Raw genomic sequence first — 18269 nt, 5'->3', positions numbered from 1 at the left:
GCACACAGAGATAAATCGGGGAAGTAAATGTGGATTTGGAAATGAAGTGTTATTTTATGTTTTAGGTAAAGTGAAAGAGCTACTAGTGTTCGGTTATGTTTGATATTTAAAAGAGTTCCTGTTATGTTGAGGTAGCATTGTGCTGAAGAGTGGAGCTTGTGGTTTGGATGTGGGTGGCTCTGAATTAAGTTTATAGTGTATGTTGTGCTGTCTAATGAGCAATAGTTATGCAAAGTAACGTCCTGCTTGTTCATTGCAAATTTGCTATTTTAAATGTACTATACAATGATAATCTAGAGTTTGTATTATTAGTAATTAGTTGTGTATATATTTACAGTAGTAGGTCAAATCAATTAAATACATTTTTGTAATAATAAAAATGATTCCACAAGTTCAATAAAGACTGATAACTTGTACTGAACTGAATATTTCTTCCAGGTATTTGATTATAAAAGAGTGCTTGAGGGGAAGATAGAATTAGACTGATATAGTGGCAGAAATCATATAACTGCTAATTACAGTTTTATTTAAATATAAAAACATCAAGATAATTCTATAATTCATCTTTCAGATGCCAGCTCTGTTAAAGCTGTTGATTTCCAGCATTGAAACACCATCTAATTAACAGTAAATACACATTTTATACATATACATGTTTTGCAGTATTGAATCCTATAATTATGATATCAAAGCTGACAGCAGGATGTCTGGTATCCTTCATTTATTTGGAGATTTGGACAGGTTTATGAGCGTTCTATCATGTTTTACATGTCACAATAATATTAGCTTGAGATGTTCATTTTCTTTTTTAATTAGGCGTCTATCCTGATCTGTGACGTCCGTTGAAAAACCTGAATGTTTACAATGTGCACTGCAATCAGATTCCTTCACAGAGATAAATAAGTACCCAGAAAGGAAAAGTGATTTAAAATCTGTTGTTTACTTTGTTAAAGCTGCAAGGTCTAAGAGAAAGAAAAAAAGAAAAAAGAAAAAAAAAGCAATCACACCTCCAATCAGACAGAGCTTTGACGGCTGCCATCTTGCCACGGAACTATGTGTGTGTTTTTTTAAGACTTATATTGTGATGTATTCATTTACGGCCACAACAAGCTCAACACTGAGCTCTGAACGTATGAGCACTGATTCTCTTTCTTTTTTTTCTTTTAATCTATCAATGTCACAGGGCGGTCTGTGGGATTATGGGTAACTGGGTCTCCACACAGCCTCCTGGTGCTTATCTCTGCTCCACTTAAATCGAGCTGACTCCCTGGCTCTGTGTCGGGTTCAAACAGACACAGACACAGGCATCCCCCAAATCCCAGCCGATGAAAAGAGAACGAGGAAGCCACTCAGCCAGTTGATTGTCAGTGCCATTATGTCTTCCCAGCATCCTCTGAGGACTCCACTCTTTCAATTCACTCTATTAAAAAGAGCCTTTCCGCCCTCCATTTTCTTCCTTTTGATATGTCACACTCTGATGTAGGCCTGTTTTAACACATGTGACAGTATTCACTTCACTGCAAAAAGAAAAAAGGGACAGAAATCGTTCTATTCTGGTGTTTTGGATGGAATATTATGCGGATAGAAAGCGTTTACTCTGTGTACTGTTGTTTGAAATGGGCTAAATGGTTTCAAAGGCAGATCGTCATCAGTGTGGCAAATTCTGGGAATAATTCAAGTGAGCGTGCATCACACTCGGGTAAGAATCGGGGACAGACAGGCCGCTGCCACATCACCCACTCTTCCGCTGCTATTTCTGTGTACGTCACATCACATTCCAATTAAAATGAATTACATGCCCAAAAAGTGAATCTTTAGGCAAAAGATTTAGGGAATCAATTTCACTTGTCTTTTCTTGAGCTTTTCTTGAGCTGTTGAACTCCAGCGGTTACAAAGTGAAAGGAACTTCCTTTGTACGGCTCTGTATTGCTGTCGGACTGCAACAAATTAGCACATTTACATTCAAGGTTTCATGATTTCGGCTGGTTTAGACTAAGGGAAGCAAAGAAGGAAAAACTTTTCTTATGAATCTGATGTCTGCAAACACTGGCACAGGGGAGTAACAATAGATAAAACATAACCAAAAAACTATTCTGAGGTAGAAAATTTACTTCTGGCTATAATTTGATTTGTGATCAGGTAAATGGATGCTTATCTGTGATCTGGTACCACTTGAATCAGCATCTTCTGCTGTTTAGTTTTATATATATGCTAACATTTTTCCCCAAAAATGATTTTATGAACTTTATGAACACACAATTTGGACTTTTGGGTTCCCCCCATTTTGTTTCACTTGTCATGATCCCAAGTCAGAAATATAAGCCAAAAAAAAACTTATATTCTCATTATGCTAAGATATTTTTGGAAAATGACTGATTGTAGGCCTCATTGATCTGAGCTCCTCATCACCTCAATATTCACTTTAAGTGAATATTGCCAAAATTAGCCCCAAATGACACTTGCATTCTCTGGTTGAATTTGGTGATAAAATAGCATATGTGGAGTCTGGACCAATTAGACACACTTTAAAAAAAAATTTTTTATATTGTTATTGTAATGTTTAACAAATACTCCGTAACACCTCTCAATCAACAAACCAAACTATGAGGGTCTACAGACCCTTCCATGAAATGCATCTAACATATCAGAAAGGCAGAACAGGCCTCTGATTCCATGGCAACCAATGCTGATAACACTCGTTTTATTGCCCAAAGGAATGCAGGCAGAGCAACTCAAACTCATTTTCCCCAAAGGAAAGACACATAATGCCCAGAGAAATAGACTGTTATCTGATTAATTCATAGACAAACCTTTCTTTAAATGAACATGCATTACCTCAGGTCCTTTTTGTTTATTACTGTTCTTGTATATTGTATTTTGTATTGTATTCTGGTTTATGCATGCGTCATGATCACTAGTTAATATGACCTCATCCATACCATGTTTGGTATCTATGATTTTGTGCTCTAAATGACAGTGTACCATATGTTGATACCTATGTGAATTATTAGTATTATAAGAATCATGAAGATTCTTCTCTTGATCACCCAATCGAGTTTCATGCAAAACCCCATGCTAGAGAAAAAGGGTTGTAAAATTTCCCTCCAAAGGTACCATTCCCCATGGCTCACTCAAATCCCCCAAAATGCCTCACATTAGTGACCTGCTTTGAGTCTCCAGCAGTTAGATTCTGAGAAGACGATAATGTGAGCTAAAACTCTTCTGCTACCCTTACGTCTGCGCCAGGCTTCAGCTTTGTCTTAACATTCAGCTGATGTTTCTTTTACCTCTTCTTCAGAAAACTCTCCTGACCACAACAGAGTCAGAATAACATCTTTTTGGGGTTCATCACTCTTTAAACCCAGGAGAAGGTGATCACGAGTCTACCACGGAACCTCAAACCATCAAGACTTTAATCCGAGACTGCATCTGGACGCTCATTCTAGGACAAGGCAATGCAAGTATCATACATTTAACTAAACAAAACAGAGTTTTAGAATAAGTTGATTTGAACCAACACAGAATGTTCGCTAGACGAACAGATTAGTTGATGGCAATTTAATTCTGCTCCAGTTATTAATGGTAGCTGATATAAAGGATTGAAATTAATCATAATTAATTGTAATTACTTATATACATTTCCCTTTTGAGCTAATTTGCTATATGTATTAAAAGGCCAGTCATTTTGGTCCAGGAACACCAGATTTGCAGCACAGCACAAGGGCTAACACCATTTTCCCCATTTACCGGACCCCAAAGTTTGAAAAAAATAAGACATTGTGTAAGCCAACATTTGGCATAATTATTGTGACAACACTCACACACTCCTTCTGTTATGTTTTAAATGCTTAGTCCATATTTTATGTATTTGTTCAATTCATTTTAAAATGCTTAAAATGAAATAGGTTGGAGATGGGCTTTGGTATAAAATGATAAAGAAAGAAACGCTGCGAAAGCTAAAAGTGTTACAACCATCTCTGGTCCATAGCCTGGTCATTATTAACAGTCACTATACCTTTAGAAACTGCTGTGTTATCCCAATAATAAAAACAAACTGAACCTTTTCTTTAAGTTTGATTCCTCTCAAATCTCTGTTCCAGATGTTGTCTCCTTCTGCAGGTTTAAAGGCTGCAGCTGAGGCTTACTGAAATGAGAGGAGTTAGGGAGTGAAGTTAATCAAATGTGCTGGGTAGGTCATATGGTTGAGAGGTTAATAAACCCTAGCAGAATAATGAACAGTTTACATACAGCCTCAAGAAGTCCACTCCAAATTTACTACCAGCAAGGTTGTTTTTTTTTATAAGTGCCAGGATGCTCTTTCTAATACTGACAAGAGGACTTCAGTGCTATGAGCATTTTATGCAATTTGAGAGTCAAAATGACTTTTGGACTGTTATCAGTCAATTAGCATTTAGATACAGTTATTAGAATGGCTTGCTGATAAAACAGTGTCAGAAGAAAGAAAGACCATAAAAATATAGAATGAATGAAAGAATATTCTCAAATAAATAAATAAATATCAAATAAATGCAGCCTTTGGGAGTATAATTATATATTTTTCTTATTACAGTATATAAATAAATATTACAGATCCTGCACAATTGAATGGTAATGTATATAAAGAACGATTTTGAAATAGTTTGAAGGGAAAATAAAATCAAAGAAAGCAAGGTACACTTTATTCGATAGACCACTTTTGATATTTTACTAACTATAAGTAACTTTGTAACTATAGTTTTGCTACATTTCAGAATGTGAAAAAAGATTTTAAAAAAGACAATATGGAATGTAGAAACAACTTACTGAACAAAAGAAAATAAAGAAATTAAAATGAAAGAAATGTAAGTGTATATACATACAGCAAAATAAATGTAGAAAAAAATAACAGAAAAAAAAAAGGAATGAGTAATAAGAACTTAGTAAAATATAAATGAAATGAACAAACAAATGAATGCATAGAAAAGCATGAGATTACAGAAAGTCAGAGAGAGGAGGGAAGAAAGAAGGGTTCATTTCTCAGGTGATCTGTGCAGCTCTTATTACGGTAACAGCAGATGATCTTGTAGTAGGACATACAGTAACAGTCATTAATCTGAATGCAGCACAAACATCTGCTTTGCTAGTGAGGATTATAACTGTGCTCTTTGGCTGGAGCAGTTATTCATTTCTTTATCCTTTTGTGTTAAATCACAGCAGACTGTCTCTGCAGCCCAGAGCAGTTTCTAAAGGTGAGAAGAATGTATGAGAAATGTTATCGGTCCATTGGGCTTGAGGTGATCCTCTTCTCACAGGCACTGTTTACTCTGGATCACTGAAGGATTTCACTGCCTTGATTATATGCAAGCAGAGATGCTGATGCTAGTAAAAGACTTTCTTATCAAATCAAACACGGTGCATTGCTGTTTATTACTTATGTTTTAAAAGTTTCTGCTTTGTGGCTTTTTAGTATTACGGAAAAACAACAACAAAAAAGAAGTATTAGAATATATCATCAAATAAAAATTCATTCATTTTTTTTTTTACTTTGTTCTTCAAATGCTTTTCTATCTGCCTTCATGACCTCCTCTTACTTTGCTTCACAACTACTGACATGCAGTATATTCTTTGCAGTATAGTGACAGCTTGATCTATTTTTGCAACATCCTCCCTGCTGCGCCTGGAATTCTGTTAAACAGGGCACAGACACTGGAAATTGTGCTGTCAAATGAGAGCTGTTTAAAAACAGCACCACCAGCTCCTATGATAAAGGATACAGAGATGTCGATCGGCAGACAATCATGCATAAATCAGCACGAGCAAGCGTACTTTAGCACATCAAATCGAGGGCAAAGATAATTAACCTTTAGCCATGGAATAAAGTCAAGCTCAGCAAAAGAAAAGGGTGTGTGTTTTTAGGTGGATAAGATTCATATCAGACCTCTGCCCCATCTGCTACTGCCATAGCTCCTCTTCATAATACAAGAGGAACACACTCAAGTTAAAATATATGCCACTATTATAGGGTTTTCCGGCTAGAGGACAAGTGTAAAAATGATTTCCTCCATTTTGCCATTGAGGAAAGTATTTTTATTTACTTTTGGAATAAAGTGGAACATTCTTTTATCTGTTTGGACTGTAGTGAGATTGTTTTGTATGAAAACATGCAGTAGAAGCATGATTTTGAGTAATATTTATATTAAAATATGCATGTTATTAATTTATATTTATTGTAAAACTGCCCTCGTTCAAATTATGAGTTAGAAGTGAATAAGAATTTAAACTGGGACGCCACCCATCTACATTTAAATGTCAAGTTTTAACATCAGCAGTGCTGTGATAAAATTGTCTGTTTTTCTAGGTAAAGATAAAATTCATATGGCTTTACATTCAAATTTAAACAGCAGTTTTGCATAATGATTGCAAAAAAATCAATACATTAGAATTATAAGCATTCATTATTCAGGGTGCACAACCCTTTTTTTAGCACTTGTGCAACAATTACTATTACAATTATGTTTATGATGCTATTTAAAGAGGCTTTTAAGTCTAAATCAAATTGGCCTTAAATATGGTGAACGTATGTCTTTTTTTTTACCTAAAATGTCTGGATTTTAGCTTTGTTTTCTTATTGTTACATTGCTGAAGGTAATGACTCAAAAGTAGTTTGACCAATGGCATGCAGGCATTGTACAAAATTGACTCATGCGTGAAGGTGGGAACTACAGAGAATGGTCAGAGCCGTGCAAATACGAATACATGTAATGTATGAGGTCTGTCGTGTCTATAAAAAATCAGAGCCAAAACCTAGTCATTTCAGGCAATTTAGAAATCCCGGCCAGGATATGTCCAGAAAAAAAGAGAATGGTCACCCTACTGCAAAGTGAAGACTTTTATTGCTTTGTTTTTACAAAATTACATTTTGGGTAGCTAGGTCTGAATTTGCCAAGAATATCCTTTGAGTAATGTGTGATTGAATAAGTACAACCGTTGCAAACTTTGTATGTCTCTGGGAGTGCTCTATTACAGGAACATCTTCACCTGAGGCCAACCTTTGATTTGCTGCAGGGAACAATACAGAAAGGCATTCTTACATAAATGCATGCAAAAACAATAGATACAAATATAAAGCATATAGGTCGAATGGTGGTCATTTCAGTTTAAAGCAGGCTAATGTTTATTGTGTTTACTGAACCAGAAGTGCAGGAAACATGCAGGAAAAAAAAATGTTTGTTTGTGTACAGCTGAATGAAAAATAGTTTTAAAAAGACTCCCATGAGAGAAGTGCAGTCTGTGCAGAGCTGGTTTTGAGATGACAGGTAAACCAAAGCCCATGAGAAAGAAAGAAAGACAAATACAGAGAGAGAAAGCAACAGCACATGCTCCTGATGAATGGGGATGTACAGGGTAGCTCATTTGTTTTCTTGTTCCTGCAGCCATGGTAGGACATCCTCTCACCGTAACACCACTGTGATACTGGCACACAACTGCACAAACTTATTCAACTTATTGGAGCCATATACAACTGGGATAATGATTCTAGTCTGCAATGAATTGCCAGTGTCTATCTCTCAGCCCACAAGACAAGTTTAGAAAGAAACATGTGGGAGGATCAATGACAGGAGTCCACTGCCAGCCTGATGCATTGTGGATGCCGAGAGTCACGATGGAGGAATGTGTGGCCGTTTGTTTTCTTTCCTAAAAACACTAACCGTGCCCTATTGACCTTGGCTCATGCCGCTCAGTCTGCAGAACATGTTTTAAAATGGCTTATGGATAACGAAATCTAATTACATCCTTTGATTATTTTATTGCAGTAATAATTTCAGACATAAATCTCATCTGAAACTTTAAAATGTACCTCTGAGGATGAGATGAGAGTTTTTATGCTTCTGAAACCTGCACTATCATTAAGAAACAAACTACCGTCAGATTCCAAATCGTTCCGTTCAACTTGTCCTGTGAATTTACGGCTTCCTCCCTGTCATTTTGCAACTAATTATTTCATCATTAGCATATCTGAGCCGATAATTGGGCGTTAGCTGCCTATTAAATGTTGCACTTGAACATTATCTGTGATGAAAAATAACTGATAAATATCTTTCCTCATTTGTGGTGCTAAATAATGTAACATTTTTATGCTGCTCGTCATCAGGAATGCTTGCTCAGTATGTGTTACAATGCTAATGAATGCAAATAACAATGCTAGAGACAAACAATAGAAAAGAAATATGTCACTGTACATCATAACACAATTCAGACCTAAATGGCACATTATCTAAAAAGCACATTTTACATACATTTTGTGATATGACTTTATGTTGTTTTTAAGCTAGTATGTAAGATAACCTATTGCATTTCTAATTAACCTTTCATATTCTGCCTAAAATTGTATGTAATAAGATATAACAAGAAATTCTGTTTAGCATGCAAGATAATATTGTGTATGCATGTAATGACGGAGTTCACTGAGTTTATTCAGATAAATACAGTACATTTGCATATTGACAGCAGAGGCTGGATGCAATTAAGGTAATTGCGAAGGTCTCCATAGTTGAGAAAATAAACTGAATCAGGAATAATGATATAGACATAAAAAGAACACTGTGAATCCAGTCAAGGTCGAACTGGCACTCACTCAATGAGTGCTGTGAATCGAACTAATCTAAAAAAAGATCCAGCCCAATGACCCCTGCTGGACAGGCCAATCACTTCCTGTCGGATAGCAAAATTTCTTAGATCTGAGCAGAACAGATTGTCTTCTCAAAATGCTATTTTCTAGTTTGGAAATTGTTTGGCAGGGGTTCTTTCTTCTGAACCACAGTGAACCTTTGCATTTGCAATTTTAGCACAAGTTATTAAAAGTTACAACAATGAATGTTCATTGATAGCCCAAAAATGTTGACTTTTTTCTTTAAACATTCTCATCTTTACAAAGCGAGAGTGCCAAAAGCAGCCTGGTTAAAAGAGGTAATATTGAGGAAATGTCCCATTTAAAACTGATGAACTCATCGTCCCGGATGTCATGAAAAATTGAGTGTGTTACTTGGAGGTGCCAGGAGGGAGTTTGAAGGAACGAGGCAGTAGCTCAGAGCTCTCCCATTAGACGTGTAAGTGACTCATTTACAGCAGTACAGGTTACTGACACTCTCCTCTTCTGTCCAGACCACTCATTTGTATCCTTTGAGACATAAGTGGAAAAATCCAGGGCGTTAATAAGTTCCCAATGCCCCTGTCTCCCAAGTTAATTTGCATTTTTGGAATGGATGGGGGGAAAAACCTGTGATACACAATGTGGACTGAAGTATTACCAAGGTTTCAAACTCCCCCTGGCTTTTCTTTGTCAGGGAAAGCAGCTAACTTCCATAATGGCATACTTTCTACTTGAGTGCATGCCGTTCATTCACTTCACAGAGTAGATACAAGTGAAGCTGGGAGTCAAGAAATGCCCAAGTTGACGTTTGAGGTTTGTAGGTCTTTCTCAAACATCTCAAAACAAGCATTGTGTAACATTTAAAATGTAATGGTGTTTTGCCCTAATGACAGTTCAAAAAAATATTATTTACATTATATTTCGGCCACCAGAAAGGATTTGGTCTGTCACCATATACATTTAAAAATAAAGAGACAGCTCAGGAAAATTTTTTTTTTCCTTCATACATAATTTTCAAAGCAAACCAAAGACCCCTATAAGGAAAGGATGTGTGGGGTCCCATACTTGGAATTTGTGCTCTGCATTTAACCCATCCAAGTGCGCACACACACAACAGTGATTAATGAACAAACAAACACAAAGCCAATGCTGCGCAGCCCGAGGAGCAGTTGGGGGTTTGGTGCCTACAGTAGCTCAAGGGTTAGGGTCACCTCAGTAGTGGTATGCTGGTAATTCACTCCCCCCACCGACAATCCCTGCATAACCTTAGACTCAAACCCGCAACCTTTGATTTACAAGTCAGACCCTCTAACCATTAGGCCATGACTGCACCATATCAGACCAAGGTTCACAAAAAACAAAAAAAAAACAAAAAAACAATTGAATACGACAATGTATTCAATATAAGCATAATTAAATGAATTGGGTAGCCCCTTGATGGTGTTTTCCAACACCTGAATAAAACAAACAAAATCAGCAGATTCTATGCATTTTCTCCAAGATAGAACTTACAACTCGTCAGATTGTGTGGCTTATTTAGCTCTCTTGTGGAGTCTGCTTTTACCCTCTCTTCTTTTTTTCTGTCCTTTTTTACTTTTTATTATTTCTGCTAGATTGTTCAACATCTAGATATGGGCATGGAAGGGGCGGATTTTCCTTACACTGGCACAAAAACAAAGTTTTTTTTTTTTTTTAAGGGTACAGGTAAACAATGCACTTCAAATCACAAGAGGAAAAGGAGAAGTGTCTAAGGATGGCTGGTTTCATATGAATCATTTAGTTGTGCTTCATTTGATGGAGGTCACATATCTTGAAGTTTGGCCTTGTGAAATCTACTCCTCCTTTATTCCATAATTCATTATAATTTCAGTAATATTTTTCAAAGACAAGGAGTGCCATGGGATATGGTGAACTTTGCTATTGGCACGCATCTCCGCCCTTCTAAACAAACACACTACCCCCTTTCTTGGCACGGAGTGCAATAATCTATCAGTCCAGCCCTAGATTAAAAAAGAAACACATGACAAGGTCAAAAACTAATTTTCTGACACAGTTGGGCTCCAAATAAAGACACATAATCTGTTTGTGCAGCGCGAAAGTTTTGGCTGCCATTTGTCCGTTGAGCTGAAGTGCCCTTAAAAGGGAAAAGGTCACAACATTGTACAATTAATAAATTGGGGCGGCTGTAAATTTGCACTCTTCTCCCTCATGAGAGTTTGAACTGCCCATCCGGTGGGACAGTGCCACATTAGCACGAGCTAGCGTGATTAATGAATATGGATTGCTATGGCACTGGTTTTGAGAGACATGCTTTATGAGAAACACAAAACAAACCTTTCGCCAATACCTCTGCATTCATTTTAAATGGAATGTTTAAATATGGGTAAACAATCACGCATTTGTTGACATTCTTGGACAGGGACTTGGACAATAATTACTAAGCATGTTTGATAGCTCATTGGCATGCAAGAGAATCAAGTCTCAAATCTCTAGCCTGACAAATTCAATTCATGAAGAGCATCTCAATGCACTATATTTAGTAGACCATCTCCCATGCGTTACATGGAGTCTAATAAATGTAAATGTATTTGGGTCGTCAGTTGAGATGTCATGCAAACTACGGGGACCATTCAATTTGTATAAGACTAGACAGCCAGTCATTGAAATTTTAAAACTACGAACATTAAAATTAAACCAATATGTGCAGTCGAAAGTAGAAATTTTCAGAAGCCACAGTAAAGCCTTGTCCATATTATAGACTTTTTGAAAAATTACCCCCTCTGAGCTGCTATTCAGCATTAGAAATCCAAAGGAAATCACTACAATAGCTTGCCTTCATGGAAGACTGAGACTTTGAAATGAATAAATGGCTTTTGATTTACCTTCTGTTTGGATGTGGTTGAGCAGAACAATACCTTCTGTAATCTACATGCTTGTAAATAGAAGGTTATCACTTCCCCAGTTCTCTAATGGGAAAATTGCACATTTTGTGCTTGAAGGAACCCATTAATCTCTGTGCATGGATTTCGCAATCCGATACTTTGTTTCTTTAAGACTTCCAATGGAATAAGCTGATATGATAAGTAGAGAACCAACTGCTCCTCTTTGACTTTCATTTATGCTGTTTTCATCATACAGTACCACCTCAACAGCTTTATACAATAAGACAGAACTCAGTACTCACGGATCAATGAGTAATGACCAAAAACCTCCTAAAATTACACAACTGCTAATGCTTGCATTTCATTCAGTTCTATGTAGTCTGTCAATATGAGGTTTTATTCCAAAAGTATGTTGATTAACTTCTATTTTTAGCTGCTGTATGCAGTTGCTTATTACAATACCTGCTTCTCTATGGTAATGGAAACGGCATGTGCATCCATGGATAATGACATCAAACAACACTGCATTAAAATTCATTATGCGCTTCATCCAGTAAATCAAAGTAAATGGGTATTCTTTGGGCATTTATTTGTTTTCAAAGCAACAATATGATGTTGCTGCAATTGAAAGACTGAGGAGGCCATGGACTGATCGCTCTTCATGAGGAAACAGATTAGAGAAAAGCTTGTAATAATGCAACTTTGTAAGAGCATGTAATTTAAACTACTCCATTGTAGTCACGTACTGTAGCTGGCAAGTTTGGATTCAGAATGCTACATTTTTACTTTGATATTGCTTTTTTATTACACAGCTCTGTGGAATAATTTACCCTGATTCACTGTTTGATGTTGACACTCTCACAGCAATTTGTAAGTATTTTTAAGATTTAGCGAATTCATCTGAATTCATACAATCTAATTTGCAAGCTTTCGTACAGTCTCTTTATACTCCACAGAGGGTTAGATTTAGGAGAGGACCTTCCTCTGTCTATTTAAAAAAAATCTCAAATGTTCCACATGAAGCAAACTGTATGAATTTCTCACAAAATTTAAAATAGTTTTGTTTTTAAATAGATAATATTCACTATTGACTATGGCAATGCCATATATCAGTCCACTCATGCAGACAACAAACCAGCATAATTTCCATTACATACTAGATTGTATTACTTACTCGCAGTAGCTGTAACTCAAGGCCTCTACGATGGTTCAGATGTAACCTTCAGCTCTGTGATGCCTCTAAAGACTTCTGTGTGGTGAAGGAAAACATGCTTTTTAGAAAAACAAAAAAATAAGCAAGAAAGTCTACATGAAGGGTAGACCTAAATGCTTATAAATATATTCTACTGTCCTCAATTGTATGTTGATTTGAAGAGAAGATAAGTGTTTACTTATTTTAGTTTTTTTCTACAAAACCAATTGTAAAAATTTGTAAGACAATAACATCTTGTAAAATAGTTAATTTTTCTCATGCAATTGGGTTGGTCAGATAATCAGAGTCAGAGTCCTCTCATGCAGGCAACTAACCAGCACTACTTTCACGTTTCTGGAATCACAACGCAGTGTCGCTCTCTAATTGCATACAAATGCCACTAGTAACATTTTGTGTCTCAGTTATCAATTGCAGTGAAAATGACTTAAGAGGACTTTTAACACTACTGCAGTGTCTTGTTGCAAAGCCAAGTTTGAATTTAATGGGTTTTTTTTTTCCCTTAGTGGAAGCTTGAAGATACACAGAAAAATGTATCACAAAAACAATCGACACTTCGCAAAGACCCGCTCCCCCTTTGTTACTGTTGCTATGTCTGACTGACAAGCCATGCTGCTCTCACGCCACACATGTTCTCACTCAGTGAAAAATATATTGTGGAGCAAGAGGATCAAAACAGAGCAGGTTACTTTTGGTATGAAACAAAGTCTCAACTTTTAAATTCTAGAAATTCAAACAATAAATAATGTGTTGTGACAAATCGCTGTAGAGGCTCAGTTCAAGCGGCATGTAAAGCGATCATCTCTTCCACTATAGGCTACTAGTTAGAGCATGAAATAAATATGAATGAACATCACAAGGTATTGTTTCAACCACGTAAAAATGTCAGTCCACCAAAGTTAATCTACTCTACTATCTTGTTTGTCAGATGTCAGATTTGGTGTTATGATTGGTCAGATCAATCGTCAATCAAACTCAGTAAATTTTATAACTCAAATCAATATTTCATGTCCATGAATTGGTTCTCTTACGAGAGCTCTCTCGTACTGCGTCTTATCTAAGACGCTACGGGAAAAGTCTCTTTTCACGAAATACTGAAGCAAAAAATTATCCTTAATTTTGTATTTTTGTAAAGCGCATTTGCAGCAGTACACATCTGCGTCTCCTGCCTGGGTGAGGACCATGCAGCGCTCGCGCTCGCGCTCGCTGACGGCGGATGCCCTCATTGCGAGCTAATGCCTATGGTGACTCTGAGGACTCGCCGGCGTTCTTCTCGAAGCCTGCATCATCCGCTGCGCCGCAGCGCCGTAAGAAGCGCCACTCGCAGCGTCTACCAGAACCGCCTCCAGCTCTGCCGAGCTCGCCGGTTCCCTCCGCTTCGCCGGCCTCCCCTGCATCGCTTCCCGATGGTCAGCGTCCGCTGTCTGCCGACGCGTCATCTGAGGAAGTGGATCTCAGGCCCGCGTTGGAGGAAGAGGACACCTGCTCTCTGCTTGCTTCAGGCAGTGAGGGTTGGGCGAGCTCCGTGGATCTCGCGCCCTCTGCTCAGAGGCCCAGCAGACGGGCGGATATCGATAAGGAGCTGATGCGAGTGCTTGCGCTGGCCGGGGCGAGCCTCGGCCTCGAGTGGTCTGCACCAGCGCCCCCTTCTCGTTGGTAGCTTTCTCCCGGATGAGCGTTTTTCTCCAAGCTCAAAGCACGCCCCCTTTCTTCCTGAGCTTCACGAAGAAGTGGCGAAAGCTTGGAACGATCCATTTTTGGCGAGAGTCCGTTCATCTGTTTCACAAGCATTCTCCACACTGGACGGTGCTAAAAACAGAGGCTACCTGTCACTGGAACAGGCTATAGCAGCACACCTTTGCCCGCCCTCTGCTGGACGGCGGACTAAGGCGGCGTTGCCATCCAAAGCCTGCCGCATGACGTCATCGCTGCTCGCACGGATCTTCTCTGCTGCTGGGGAGGCTGCGTCTGCGCTGCACACCATGGCCACGCTGCAGATTTTCCAGGGCGATCTCCTCCGCAAGCTGGATGAGATGGGACCTGAAGCAATCTGTCTCGCGGATCTGAGGAGTGCTTCGGCTCTCTCCCTCCGCGCTGCTAAGTCCGCTGGCCATGGGACGGGTTATGGCTTCCGCTACGGTGGCCGAGAGGCATTTGTGGCTGACGCTTTCTGACATCAAGGAGTCTGAGCGCGCTGCGTTCCTCGACGCGCCGCTGACTCCTGCTGGCCTCTTCGGATCATCTGTCAACGAGTTTGTGGAGAGATTCGCCGAGGACCAGAAAGCTTCGCAGGCGTTCAAGCACTTCTTGCCGAAGCGCTCCGGTTCTGCAACTAGCCGCTCTAGACCGGCCCCACAGAGCTCTCAGTCACGCCCACCGCCTCCAGCTGCGTCATCGCGACAGCGTCAGCAACGCAGCTCGGGACCCCGTTCTCGCTCTTCAAGCTGTCGCCCCGCGCCGCGGCAGAGGATTGTGGTGAAGCCAGAACCCCCGAAAACGTCCTAGCACAGCTAGGAAAGCGCCGGTGTACGAGTTCCGCTGCGGCCGAGCTCTCACCCAAGCGCGCCGCTGTTGCAGTTCCAAGAATTGTGACTGCCTCAGCGTCTTCTGCAATGCGCAAGCCTGCACGAGTGCCCGCTTGCTTGCACACAAAAGCCGTTATCACGGCTACCCAGATGTTTCACGAAAAGAGTGTTATTTCTGGTGTTCCGGCCACGGCCGATGGTGCTATAAATGTAGTGACGATGCCCACTCCTCAGTGCCCATCTCCACATGTAAGCACAGCCCTGCACACAGGGCCCGCGCCCATAAAAGCGACTCAGGTCGATCGCGCGCACTGCATAGTAAACGTGCCCACCCCTCAGTGCCCACAATTACTATGTCACACGCGTCATGTGGTTTCTGTAAAAACGAAACCCGTGCACGTTAGTCCGGCCACGGCCAATGGTGCTATAAATGTAGTGACGATGCCCACTCCTCAGTGCCCATCTCCACATGTAAGCACAGCCCTGCACACAGGGCTCGCGCACATAAGATCGACACAGATCGGTCGAGCGCGCTGCATAGTAAACGTGCCCACTCCCCAGTGCCCACATACACTATGTCACATACGGCGCGTGGCTTCTGTAAAAACGAGGCCCGTGCACGTATGCTCTGCACAGGCAGACAGCGAGTTGAAAGTGGTAAATGTGCACACATGCAGCCCACGGTTACTGAGTCTGCCCAGTCAACAGAGCGCGCTTCGCATCCAGCCCTTAGCCATTCATGCAGATGCATGGTCAGCGCTTCCAGGGTTTCAGATTGGGTGCTAGGCATTATAAAGAGAGGCTACTCGCTACAGTTTTGTCGACGCCCTCTACGGTCAAAGCAGAAGTAGCACACATACTTCGGGCCGAGATATCAAAACTGTTGAGCAAAGGGGCTGTAGAGCCTATGTCTCGAGCTCAAAGCGAAGGGGGGCTGTACAGCAGATACTTTCTGGTGCCCAAAAGAGACGGGGGTCTCAGGCCCATACTGGATCTAAGACAGCTGAACAAGGCATTGATGAAACGCAGTTTCAAAATGCTTACGACCAGGAAGCTCCTCACGCAGGTTTGCAGAGGGGACTGGTTCATGTCAATAGATCTGAAGGACGCGTATTTTCAAATACAGATAGCGTCAAATCACAGGCGATATTTGAGATTCGCCTTCGAGGGCCAGGCATACCAGTTTACAGTCCTGCCGTTCGGCTTGTCCGTGGCTCCTCGTACGTTTACGAGGTACATGGATGCAGCGCTCGCTCCTCTCAGACTCAGAGGCATGCGAGTGCTGAATTATTTGGACGACTGGCTGGTTCTGGCTCAATCACGAGCGAAGCTCGTGGAGCACAGGGCCGTTTCATTCGATCACCTCGAGAAGCTCGGTCTCAGTGTCAATTGGGCGAAGAGTTCGCTGAACCCCAGTCAGACGATTCTGTTTTTGGGGATAGTTCTGAACTCGTGTTCCATGATGGCGTGGCTGTCACCACAGCGCGCGTTGGGCATTCAGCGCGCAGGAGTTCTTTCCGCTGCGGCGCGACCGTGTCGCTCAAGCACTGTCAGAAGATGTTGGGCCTCATGGCCTCAGCATCTCCGGCTCTGCAGCTGGGCCTGCTCCGCATGTGCCCCCTGCAGCTCTGGCTGAAGGCGCGGGTGCCGCGCAGAGCATGAGTGTCTGGCCGGCTGCGTCTCAAGGTCAATCAGAGCTGTGTCACAGCCCTGACACCCTGGACAGCAAACGGCTGGTACCGATCAGGTGTAAGCCTGGAGACTTCCCCGAATGTGAAGATGGTGTCGACGGACGCCTCCACTTTGGGATGGGGAGCGCTGCTCGAGGGCAGAGCGTCTTTTGGCCTGTGGTCAGAACGGGAAAAGCTCCATCATATCAACTGTCTGGAAATGCTGGCAGTGGAGAACGCGCTGATGCGCTTTTTTCCCCAAATCAAGGACCACCACGTCTTGGTCCGTTCGGACAACATGTCTGTGGTGTCCTACATAAATCGTCAGGGCGGTATTGGGTCCCGAAACCTGTACAGGCTGGCGGAACGCCTCCTGGTTTGGGCTCAGCGCAACGTGCGTTCGCTGAGGGCAGTGCATGTGCCTGGGCTACAGAATCTGGGTCCAGACAGGCTGTCCATAGGCAATGTTCCTACGGGCGAATGGTCTCTACACCCGCAAACAGTCCGGCTATTGTGGGAGAGATTTGGCAGGGCGGAGGTGGACCTCTTCGCGTCCCACGAAAACGCTCACTGCCCCGCGTTCTTTTCAAAGAACGAAAGCGCGCTGTCACGGAAATGGCCGTGCTGCCCGCTTTATGCTTTCCCTCCCGTCTCCCTCCTTCCGCAGGTGATAGAACGGGTGAGAGAAACGAGATGTTCAATACTGCTTGTAGCACTTCTTTGGAAGAACCAACCATGGTTCCCAGATTTGATGCAGTTAGCAGATGTCGTATTCTTGTTGGCTCTTGCTTAAGTGAAGCGTGTGGGTGATCTGCACGCGCTCTCGGTGAGCCAGTCGTGCTTGGAGTTTGGGCCTAATGACTCAAAGGTCATACTCAAACCTACGATTCAAATACCTACAAATACGATTCTCTCTGGTTCGCTTCGGCGATGAAATAAATCAGGTGAGTCAGCCTTTTCGAGCTCCTTTTATAGGTTGGGCCACACCCGTTTCGGCGTGAAGTGGCAAGAAGGGCGCGAAGCGCCCTTATTGGTCTGATGTTGCATCAGCCTGCGCTCGATAGGCTGTGCAGTTGCCGCAGAACAAGCCAATGAGCGAACGAGCCGTCTCGCCTATGGCTGTGCACTGCTGCAAATGCACTTTACAAAAATACAAAATTAAGGATAATTTTTTGCTTCAGTATTTCGTGAAAAGAGACTTTTCCCGTAGCGTCTTAGATAAGACGCAGTACTCGTTCGCTCTTCTAGAGAGAACCGAGGTTACGTTTAGTAACAGAGTACGTTTCTTTGGTAAGTAGGAATTGCACCAGAGTTTGTTCATTTTGCGATACTGACAAACTTACATTTCATGTG

Source organism: Carassius carassius, chromosome 14, assembly GCF_963082965.1.
Source record: "Carassius carassius chromosome 14, fCarCar2.1, whole genome shotgun sequence".
In the NCBI taxonomy this organism is placed as follows: Eukaryota; Metazoa; Chordata; class Actinopteri; order Cypriniformes; family Cyprinidae; genus Carassius; species Carassius carassius.
Note: the sequence above shows the minus strand (reverse complement) of the source record.